This window comes from Echinops telfairi, unplaced genomic scaffold, assembly GCF_000313985.2.
Source record: "Echinops telfairi isolate 266 unplaced genomic scaffold, ASM31398v2 ScPeMD7_9;HRSCAF=40, whole genome shotgun sequence".
In the NCBI taxonomy this organism is placed as follows: Eukaryota; Metazoa; Chordata; class Mammalia; order Afrosoricida; family Tenrecidae; genus Echinops; species Echinops telfairi.
This window is the reverse complement of record NW_022103906.1, coordinates 52,244,275-52,256,611: the sequence shown is the minus strand read 5'-3', so window position 1 is coordinate 52,256,611 and position 12,337 is coordinate 52,244,275. Positions and strand designations below refer to the sequence as shown.

General features: G+C 39.0%; 1 protein-coding gene across 1 annotated transcript in view; it reads left to right on the top strand.

The window, feature by feature from the left end:
* The first annotated feature begins 340 nt into the window (after positions 1-340).
* The window catches only part of FGL1 (fibrinogen like 1), a 31,752-nt gene continuing 19,755 nt past the window's right edge, over positions 341-12,337 (top strand). Inside the window, exon 1 of the mRNA XM_004696483.3 lies at positions 341-414. The gene's annotated coding sequence lies outside the window, so the exon portion shown is untranslated. The remainder of the gene's footprint in view (positions 415-12,337) is intronic.

Sequence of the window (12,337 nt, the reverse complement as noted above, 5' to 3'; positions counted from 1 at the left end):
ACACAAAAATATCCACGCTGTGTGTGCGGAGTCCACTCAATGGCAGTGGTAAGTGATATGTTTAGCAAGTACATGGTTGGATCTTACATAATGGCTCATATAAACAGGGAAAAAGAAGGAAAATATGAGAGCATTGGGATTTCAGCTTAAATGTCCCTGTTCAGTTTTCCTTCTAGCAAAGCCAATTTCCTTATGTGCTTATTTCTGGATTCAAGCCAGAATCCAGAATTCCTATTTCTAGTCAAATAACAGGGAAACAATTACAAACTCCAAATACAGTTAAAGAATCCTGAGAGACAGAGTGTACGGAGAGAACTTGAGTGGTGCCAGCTGCTTCGTTTTGGACATTAGGCAAGTTATTTTACATTTCTGCCACATTTGACAGGATTGTGACAGTTCTGACCTGCTTTCCAGGTATGATATTAACCATAACTCAAGAAAAAGAATCTTTAAGCAAAGACAGGTTAATTAGAGAGTAGGCTGTTTCTGTTACTTGGGAAAAGGGTTTGGAATGTTATAGTTTTACTATTTCCATTACATTTTTAATAAATTAGACTGCAGTTTGATGTAAGTGATAGAATTTGCCCGTATGTAAGATGGAAATAAATTGATCTTCTTATCATTTGCCTCCTTTTGTTTCAGAAGTAAAATCTTCAGAAACATTTTTTCTTTATTTTATCTATTTGAAGCTTAAATTTACACATCTCTTTAAGACTTCTATTGAGTAAAAATTGGTGAAATAAAAGCAGGGGAACAATTACATTCCATCTTTTTAAAAATACCCCAGATAGTCCAACAGGTGGCTCCAAGGCTGTGTTTTTAAGTAAAGTTATAATGAACTGTCTTACATGAAAGTTATAGTCCATTCATTAATGCCAACTTACTAAATATGCCTCCCTCAATAACTTTTTTCTTTCTTTTGGCTTGTATAAATAATGGTTCTTTAAAGTGTGTCATTTTGGAAATGTACATGCTACTGACAATTTTTGTTTTACAAAGTTACATGTCAGATGTAGGACTTTTCAGTTTCAAGTTCAGTGTTTCTACTTTCAGACTAAATCCATTGTAATTACAGCCATATATACCTCATTTTATTGTGCTCTGCCTTATTGCACTTTACAGATATTGCTTTTCTTTTTTTTTTTTTTTTACAAATTGAAGGTCTGTGGCAACTATTCATTGAGCAAGTGTATTTTCCAGCAGTTGTACTCATATTTGATAATTATCACAATACTTCAAAATTTTTTCATAATGCTGTGGCACATCGAATAGTCTATAGTATATAAACAATGCGCATATGCACTAGGAAACAAAAACAAATGTGATTTGCTTTATTGAAATGGTCTGGAATTAAACCCTGGAATTAAAATATAGCTGAATTATGCCTGTAACTAATTTAAATAAAGGTAATGGGGAAATTGTTGGGCTTTAGTCTTACAAATGACTTATATCAACTATAAATAATACATCCAAGAATGTTGTTGGTGCTGTAGAATCCATGTAATTGCATGGCATCTGACGACGTTTACAGAGTGACCCCACGCAAAACAGAACGAAACCATGCCCAGTTCTGCACCACCCTCACAACTGTTCCGAGTTTGAGTTCATTGCTATAGCAACTGTGCCAGTCCATCATCCAACTGTTGAGGGTCTTCCCTTTGACCTGATGCTCTGCTTTACCAAGCATCACGGCCTTCTCCAGGGTCTGGTTAGTGGAAATGAACCTCTCATCTCCACACCAAGGACCCCCCGCCATTGAGTCCATTCCAACCCATAGTGACCCCAAATGGGGTTGCAAACACTCTAAACGATTACATGAGCAGACAGTCTCATCTTTCTGTTGCAGAGTGACTGCCAGTCTTGCAATTAGCAGCCCAGCACCTCACCCACAGCACCACCAGAGCCACTTGATCCCTCGGATGGCATCTACAAAATAATGTGAAAGAAAGCTTGCCATTCTGGGTGTATTTTTATGGTGTATTCAATATTCTTTGCCAACACCTTAATTCAAGGACATTAGTTCTTCTTTAACTTTGTTATTCACTGCCCAGATTTTGTTTGCATATATTGTTGTTAGGTACTGCCGAGTCTGCTATGCCTGCACCATTCTACAATCGTTATATTTGAGTTCTGTAGCAGCCACTTGTCAGTCGCCTTGTTCAGGGCCTCTCTCCCTCTTTCCCGCCGTCCCTCTACTTTACTAACCATAATGTTCTCCAGATAACATGTCCGAGAACATGAGACAAAGTCTCACCATCCTTGTTTCTATGAGGCATCCTGCTTACACTTCTTCCAACACAGATGGGTTTGTTCTTCCGGCAGTCCAGGGGCTTTCCATATTCTTCCCCAGCACCATCACTCAGATGCACAAGATCTGTCCAACTTCCGAGTGAATAAATACCATGGCTTGGGTCAGGCACACCTTCGTCTTCAAAGTGATTGATTTACTTTTCAAAAGGTTAAAGAGGTCTTGGGCAGCCTTTTTGTCCAATGCAATAGGTTTGATTTCCTGACTGCTATTTCCTTGAGAGTTGATTGTGGATCCAAGCAAAATGAAGTCATTGACAGCATCTACCACGATGCTGTCTTCTGACTCAGTTGTGAACATGTTGGTGTTCTGTACATTGACTTAGCATAATTTGGGTGGCAGTCTTTGATTTTCATCAAGTTCCTTAAGTCTTCCGTTTCAACAAGCAAAGTTGTACCATCAGCATTCATAAGTTGTTAATAAGCCTTCCTCCAATTCTCATGCCAAGCTCTTTTTCACACAGCCCAACTTCTTGTGTTATTTGTACAACATACAGATTGACTAAGTATGGTGATTGGACACAATCTTGATACATACCTTTTCTGATTTTAAACCACGCAGTATTTCCTCACTCTGTTTGAATGACTGCCCCTTGGTCCACGCACAGGTTCCACATGAGCACAATGATGTGTCCTGAAATTCCTGTTCTTTCAACATTATATGTACTTTGTTATGATCCACACAATCAAATTCCTTTGGATGGTCAATAAAACATGTGTTACCATCTTTCTGGTATTCTTGGTTTTCAGCCAAGATCCATGCGTATGAGGTGTCAGGTACATGTTATTTCCCAAAGTGACGTCATTGGTTTTTAACATTTGAAAGAGGTCTTTTGCAGCAGGTTTGCCCAATGAAACTGATTTTTTGACTGCTTCCATGCATCTGTTGGTTTTCATACTGTGGTGGCTTGTATGTTGCTGTGTTACTGGAGGCTATGTCAAAGCATTTCAAATACTGTGTCCCCTATAATGGACAAGTTTCCACGGAACTTCCAGACTAGGCAACTTACTTCTATAAAAAACTTGACCAGGGAAAACCTTATGAATGTAAGTGGAACTTGTCTACTATAGTGCTAGAATATTCGGCCCTCCAATTAGAAGACACTCATAGTGTGAGTGAGCCAGCGCTGCCTCCTGAAAGTACAGATCTTAGTGATATGGATGAAGTGCAACTTTTTGAACCTTCACTTGCTGATGTGACATGACTCAATCTGAGAAGAAACGGATGCAGGCATCCATTCATAACAGGAATGTGGAATGTTCTATGTGGAAGCGTTCAAATGAAACAGAACAATTAAAGATCTTTATCCAGTGAATATTATGAGTCAACATTGACTCGATGGCAGTGAGTTTGCAAAATTCAATCCTGTGATCTCTGGCACCATTACTATCACCAAGGCTGTGTTCTCCAACTATTAATACTTCTGTGTTTCTAATTTTTGTATTCCAATAACCAGTAATTATCAATGCATCTCAGTTTGATGTTTGATCAATTTTCTGACTTTAAAAACTTGAAAAAAACTTCAGTTGAAGTGATAAAATTTGCAAAACCAAAATATTAATTGGAAATGCCTTTTTTTCAATAACAGCCATGGAAACTATATAAGTGAACCTCACCATATGGAATATATAGGAATCGAATTGACTACATTTGTGGAACAAGACCCATGGATAAGCTCGATCTGATACATCAGAACAAGGCCAGGGCCATTTGCAGAACAGATCATCAACTGCTTACACAGAAATTCACGTTGAAGAAAATGAAAATAAGGCCACAAGTGCCAAAGTATGACCTTAAGTTTATCTCATCTGAGTGTTGGTACCATCTCAATTACATATTTCATGTATTGAACACTAATGACTGAAGACCAATCAATTTGTTGTTGATATCAAGGACATACTATATGAGAATACAAAAGGTCATTAAGAAGACAGAAAAAAAGAAAAAGAAAATGCCTCAATGTGTGTTAGAATAAACGCTGGAATTTGCTCTTGGATGTAGAGTAGTTAAAATAAATGTAAGAAATGATGAATTAAAAGAGCTGAACAGATTATTAATGGGCAGTCAGAGACAACAAAGTTTTATAAGATGTTCAAAGACCCGCAGTTAGAAAACTAAAAGGGAAGAACACACTCAGTGTTTCTAAAGTTGAAAAACTTGGGGTGGGGGTGGGGGCGGAGAAGAAGACAGCTCTGGAGTTTCATTATTGAAGGGCGCAATATTGAAAGATGCAGGAAGTAGCAAAAGGCAATGAAAGCATATGCTACAGCAAAAAGATTTAGCCAATGTTCCACCATTCCAGGAGGTAGCACATAATCAACTGGATGCAACTTTATCTCAAGCCAGATGTGCAGAATAAATACTAGTTTGCTATAATCAGTGATGTGGAACTGCTTTTCAGAGCAAGTTCCTAAGGCCTCAACATATCTTTGTAATTGTAGATATTGGTTAGAATTATAAATGTGGACACTTAGAGGCCCTAAGACATCTTCAGAAATTATCCTTAAGATGGCCAAAGTAATATAATGACTTTTTATTAGCACCACGCTCTAACCAACAGAGCTACCCGGCCACACAACAATGACTTTTTAAAATGTGTAATAGAATCTTAAAGTGTCTTAATGCTTAAATCTCTGTCAGAAAAAGGCCTCACTCCCTTCTGTGCAAAAGATCATGATTTGGTTATTTTAATAACAACGAGATAGAAATCTTTGGACACTAAGAGACAGACCTTTTAAAGTGCTTCATTGACTCTCTACTTACTATGAAATCTAATGCTAAGCAATGCATACATGTTTTATACTTGTCCAGCATCTTCTGGAGAACATACAAAATACACTTTCACTTATGCCAGGCACAAGATGAAAATAAATTTATTTTAAGGTCTTTAAGCCACTTTATTTGTTTCTCAACTAAAGTAGTCCCACAACTACATAGGCTAATTTGATAAATTGATTCCATCAGAGAGCATGAAATAAAAGTCTGGAATCCTGAATATTATCTCTAATTAAAAAAACAAAACAAAACCCCTCATAGCCAATGAGTCAATTCCAACTCATAGTGATCCCCTAAAGGACAGGGTAGAATTGCCCACAGGCATTTCAAGGCTGTAATCTTTACAGAAGCAGACTGCCACATTGTTCTTCCATGGAACTGCTGGTGGATTTGAACTGCCAATTTCTGGTTAGCAGCAAAGCACTTAACCACAGTGGCACCTTGACTCATTTTTATTTTAATTCTTTAAAAAATTGCCTAATAACTAGAAGTGGAATAACATAGTGAAGGTCTGATCACTGCACTGAAGGAAAAATGGGATATTATTTTTACTACTGGTTCTTAGCAGTTTGCTTTATCAATAAAAAAGCCTAATCAGTAATCAATCAAATATATCCGTAAGAAAAACAATTCAGTTTTGTCACAGTTATGTAACAATTTAATTTGGCAGTTAGGTCATGATGTAACTAATCTCCCTTTTATATGCTGATGTTGTCATCCCTGGTTTTCAAATAAATCCTATTTTTGCAAAACAACCCGGACTTTGGAACCTAACTATACCAGTAAGTGAGAAGTGGGTGTACAATGATTCAAGGCCATGTGTGCTAGCTGAATCTTTGTGGGAGGAGAGCAATTGTTCCAAAAGGCCCACTCAGCAATTTTCCTCTATTATTATGATGTTACCACTCGCAGGAGCGTTGATTCTAACTCATGGTGACCCCATGTGGGTCAGAGGAGAACCGTACTCCACAGGGTTTCAATGGTTCAATTGTTTCAGAAGTAGATCGCAGGCTTGTCTCTTGAGAAGTCTTTGGCTGGACTCAGACCTCTAACCTTTCAGCGAGCGGCCAAGTGCTTTCACGACTTGTACCACCCAAGGACTCCATTATTATGACGTGTTCTCATGCTTTGAGACAGTGCTTTTCTGGCAGTAGAGATTAGAAACTGAAATACACTAAATTTAAAAGAAAACTTCACCTAAGAAGAATTGTAAAGTATATTCTGAAACTTTTCTCTTTCTAGTTCATTTGCTTCTGTTAATATTTTTTTCAGAAAACTTTTTACAAATATACTTCTCCCACTGCAACTCAGATTGATAGTGATTGTCTCTTAATAAAAATCCTGGTGATTTTGATACTTTATATTATTTAATGTACAAACAGTTCAGTCACCGTGAATAAGGTATAAATTAAAGTCAGAGAGCAGTTGAGACATATTAGTTAATTTTGATATGAGAACGATGACCTATGGATATCTCTAGAGAATAGAAGTTTCTTTTTCTTCTTCAAATTGGAAGTTATGTTATTTCCACAATTTTACATAGTATTGAGCAATGTAGTAGAGAAAGAGAGAGAATTATAAATTGCATTAAAGATCTAAGACTGGGTTCCCCTTTTCATATAAAAGATAGGCAATTCCTAAGTTGGTCAGTGTAATAAAAAAGATGTTGACCTCGAAGATATTTACAATTCAAATAAGAAAATGCTATATTTTGTAAACAACAAGAGAACCCCAGTTTTCTTTGGAGGGCTCTCCTTCTTGATAAGTATTTTGGACATGTTGTCAGGAAAGACCAGTCTCGGGAGAAGGACATCATGCTCGATAAATTAGAGGGCAACAAAGGAGAGGAAGAACCTCAACACGGTGGATTGGCACAGTGGCTGCGGCAGTGGGCTCCAAAGTAAGAAGAATTGTGAGGCCAGCGCAGGCCTGGGCGGTGTTTGAGTTAGAACCAACAAAACCGGACCTAACAACAACAACGAGGGTGTTCTAGTCATCATCGTAGGGAAGCCTGGATGGCACAAATGGGTCTGTGCTTGTCTACTAAAGGTTGGCAGTTCTAATCCATCTAGCAATATGACAGAAGAAAGCCCAGGTAATCTGCTTCTATTGAGAGTACAGCCAAGAAAATCCCATGGAGAAGTTCTCTTCTGTAACAGGCCGCCATGAGTCAGAATGAACTGGAGAGTAGTATTTACCATTTCAGTTTTTCTTAGAAAAAACCAGTACCATTTTCTAATGAAATAAACTTTTAAATTATTGAAGTACGTATGATAATGGATACATTGAGAACCTATGACTGTCTTTTTCCCCCCCAATATGGTTTATTGATTATAGTTATTACAAGTAATAAATGCTGTATAAGTCTATGAATATACTATTATGGGATCACAGCAGAGGAACTAATTCATTCTCTCTTGCAGAGCGGTCTTGGGGGGAAGCTTAGTTTTATAAGTACCTACATATTGTCTCATGCATGCTTAATTTAAGGAGCCCTGGTGGCTTAAAGATTGGTGACTCATTTCCACTCCATGGGTCCCTGGGTCAAAACAACTCCTTGGCAATCTCTGCTTTAAAGATTACAGCCAAGTGTGAAGGAGAAATTCATAAAGGCTTTTTTGACCCCCACGCAATGATTGGATTACACTCAGTTTCTACTGAACTAACCTGATTTCTGACTTGCCTGCCTACGTGCCTGGGACTCCACGTTCATGTAGTTGCAGAGTGCCTGAAAAATCTCTCATCAGCTCCCGTTATCTGACGCTGCTAGTTGCTAGAAGCCATAGAAACTAAGAAGTAATTTTTCTGGGCCTCTTGACACAGCTGTCTTTTGTATGAAGTGAGCCCCCAAATGTTTCTGCATGACAAAGATGTAACAAAGAGAATTGTTTGAAAGGGCATTTGGAGCTGTCCTTATCTAAAGTTTCCCAGACAACTTTGCGGGTTTTGTTTAACAAGCTGTTTCAGGGAAATGGGGCCCTGGCATCAAGATGGTTGGCACAAATTCCTGAGACATCTGGTTAAAGCTGTTTAAACACCCACCATCGATGCTTTGTAATCTCACTTGAAGACTATGTGACTATGATCGAAACCTCTGTAATTAGTTCCTAGAATCAACCACTCTAAGTGTCCATACTTGATTATCCAAGAGAAGCCCGTTCCTTACTCCGAACCCAGCCTCCTTGGATAGACTTCAACCAAAGACTATCCAAATCAAATGCCTGTCTGATAATTTCTTTGCTCCTTGGACGACATCTGTCTTTGTTAGAGTATCTGTCTTAGTTAGGCATGTTTCATTCTCACTTCTGTGGACGGGTGACTTCTTGCATTTGAACGCTTCTCTCCTCCATGTTTTTTTCCTGAATAAATCCTCTTAATCTCACTCTAAGGACAGAAGAGAGGGCTTTTTACTACAACACAAGGAAACCCTATGAAGCAGTTCTCCCTTGCCACATGGGATTGATCTGAGTTGAACTCTGCATCTAACAACAACGTGCTAAATTGATATTGCCTTTAGTTGTCATTTTAATGTTTTGTTTCATTTCTTCTCCAACATATTACCCTGCTGAGGCAACTATGTTGAAGGAACAGCACCTACCATAGTGTGAAGCAGATTGCTGTTGTCCTATAAATGCTTACTGCTGCTACGCCCTCGTGGACTGCCTCTTCTGTAAGCTCATGGCTTTGGGGAGAAGGCATGGCTTGGGAAGATATAAAGCATACCTAAGTTTAGGAGTGAGAGCGAAGGTCGTTGGAGAAGACCACAAAGCATGGCCTCTGCCCTCATGCACCCAGTTTCCGTGGAACAGGAAACCAGAGTGAGGAAGGGCATGTAGAGTAGTCATCAAGGAATGGGCCTTCAAGATGAAATGATCTCTGTTCAGTTGCTGGGCTTCAATTTACCTGTTAGGTTATCGTCCGGAAGTAACAACCAAGCTGATCTTCTCATCTGTGTCATGAGAGTAATATTATTGCTGTTAGCTGCCATAGAACTGGCTCTGACTCATGATTCCCTCACGCGCAATGAACCCAAACACCGCCCAGGCCTGTGCCGTCCCCTGGGCCGGTTCAGATCAGACCATCGTGACCCACAGGGTTTTCATTGGCTGATTCCTGTGGTAGATTACCAGGTCTTTCTTCCTTGTCCATCTTAGGCTAAAAGCTCTGCTGAAACCTGTTCAGCATCACAGCAACATGCAAGTTTCCACTGCCTGATCGGTAGAGGCTGCACATGAGGTACAGAGTTTGGGAATGGAACTTGAGCCTTCCGCATGGAAGGCGAGAATTTTACCTCTCCACTACCAGTGCCAATATATGGGGATAATATCAAACTGAAATCCACTGCCATTAAGTCACTTTCAACTCATAGGGACCCTGTATGACAGCAAAGAATGCCTATTGGGTTTCCAGGGCTGTACATTTTTATGGAAACAGACCGCCACTTCTTTCTTCCACAGAGCGGCTGGTGGGTTTGAACTGTTGGTGCTTTAGTCAGCAGCTGAGCCCATTAACCACTGCATCAAACGGGCTCCCAGACGGGGTAATGATGCTACCTTACAGAGTTATTTGAGAATCAAATAAAACAAGCCTTTTAACCCTATGACGCCGAGTGCGACATTTTTGTAACATTTAATTAAATGTATATATTAATATATATCGATAACTATGAAAGCAAAGAATTAAAAAAATTTTTCCTGAAATTAAAAATTCAGGCGTTATAGGGATAAGAAACCTAGCATAGTTCTGGACCTGTTATAAAGAACTTTTAATCTGAAATAAAATGTGTGACATAAAGTTATGTACTCAGCCATCTCAGTGTGCCAGTTCTGGGCAAAAATACAGCATGCGTCTCTTGCCCCATGTGCCTTACTCACCTGAGTAAATCCATGCGACTTCTTCTTGTTCCCATGAATGCAGAGGGACATTAAAGGACAGTGATTTGATGACATAGAAGAGGTGAAGGAAAAAAAGGAGGGAGGTGCTGAGAGCCATCCAAACAGATGAGTTTGAAAAATGTTTCTAAGGATGGAATTGCAGATTTGACAAATGTATTAAGTGTAATGGAGAGTACTTTGAAAGTGATAAGGTCATTTTGTGAGAAAAAAAAAAAGAAAATTAAATACATAGCTTGGAGGGGGAAATTCTGGTTTGGGGGTTCACCCCTAGTGTATCTAGCAGACTGCTCATTACTCTCTATAACTCATGCATTTCATATATTTTAGTAATTAACACTGTACTTCACACAATGTCTTGAGGTGGCCTTCTTCCGTATTTACCAGAGTTCAAGGGATACTTCCACTCTGTAAGTGTTCTTTTTTGTTGTTGTTGCTGTTACCAGGAGGACTGAGAACTACCTACTCTGTTGTCATAGGCTTTTTAAAAAAATGATCTATTAAGACTCTTAATCATTAGTTTCCAAACTTTGCTGTACATTGGAACCAAGTGGTAGTCTTTTAAATCTGCCAATGCTTGATTTCTGCCTTCAGACCTTTGGCTGAATTCCTAAGCATCAATTTGTTTTTGAAAAGTCCACAGGCAATATTAATGGGCAGCAAAGCTTGGGAACCACTTCCTTAACTATCTAAAAGTTGAAGAGGTGGTATATAAAAATTACCTTGGGACATATAGAATAAAAATTAGCTAACAAAGAAATAATTTGATTAATTCCAAATCTCTTTGGGCAGAGGCCAATGGTATAAATTTTGTTTGTAGATTATACAGTTATTTTCTGTATTTCTAGTTGCTTAACTTCTATAACATGAAAACTTACCACTGTGACAGAACACAGAAGCTATTTTGAGGATTATCATAATTTTTTGTTGAGACTCATGACTTCAAAAGTGAATTAATCATTCTCATGAAGAAAATCTGGGTGCTATAGCAAAATGTGGTGAAGAAATCAGATATGGTGCTCTGCTACAGATAGAATAGTGTCCAGGGTCTTACAGATAAGAGCCCACAACACAGAGAATCCAGGATAAATAAACCCCTCAGGGCCAACAAGGAGAGTAGAGATACCAGGAGGATTAGGGGAGGGTGAGGGGAGAAATGGGGAATTGATTACAAGGATCAATCTGGAACCCCATCCTAGGGGGACGAATAACAGAAAAGTGGGTGAGGGGTGACAGAGGACGGTGTAAGATACAGAAATAATCATCTATAACTTATCAAGGGTTCATGAGGGAGGGCAGGTGGGGGAGGGAGGAGGAAGAAATGGGGAGCTGATGTCAGGGCCTCAAGTGGGGAGAGAATGCTTTGAAAATGATGATGGCGGCATATATGCAAATGCGCTTGACACACTGGATGAATGTATGGATTGTGATAAGAGATGTAAGAGCCCCCAAAAAAGTATTAGAGAGAAAAAAAAGAACAGAATTGAGAGTACAAGGAGCATCGGAGAAGGTAGGGGGAGGATGGGAGGAAGGGGAACCAATCATAATGATCTATGCATAACTCCCACCCCCACCACCCAGGGGGATGAACAATAGACGTGTGCATGGGTGAAAGGAGACAGTGGTTAGTGTAAGACATGAAATCAATAAGTTATCAAGGGGTCACAAGGGTGGGGGGAAGGGAGGAGGGAAAAAAGGGAGCTGATACCAAGGGCTCAAATAGAAACTAAATGTTTAGAAAATGATGATGGCAACATATGTACAAATAAGCTTGAAACAGTTGATGTATAGAATATTATAAGAGCTATAAGAGCCCGGAATAAAATGATTTTTTTAATGTGAAAAAAAAAAAAGATGCAGAAGCCATCTAAGTGAGGCATCAATTAAGTCTAGATGGAAGAAACTTGCCAGCCTGTGTGATCCAAGGATTGGAAATAATAAAGTCCAAATCTGGAGGAAGGAAGGGTATCAGAGCTTAAATTCTGAACATCTGGTTAGCAGAAGGCTCTAGATGACAGGGGAAGCCCAAAACCCATTTTCAGGGTGTCCACATGGATTGAGCCTCCTGGGAGTCCCCTCTGACAATAGCCCAGGGATGTGACTAGCCTTGCTACCAGACAGCTTTGTAAAGTTGATTATGGCACACAGAGTTAGGTCAAAATGTAATACCTTATCATTTAATCTCGCTTTTGACCCATTTTACAGTTGTTTCTTTCTTTCTTTTTGACCTTTTAAAAAATTGAGGCTTTTTTCTGTTTTGTCATTGTTGTTGCTTTTGTTTCTTGATTTTGTTTTGTATGATTTTCTGGGTATGAAATCCAGAATAGATATGGATCAATAGATCCACAATAGATCTATAGAG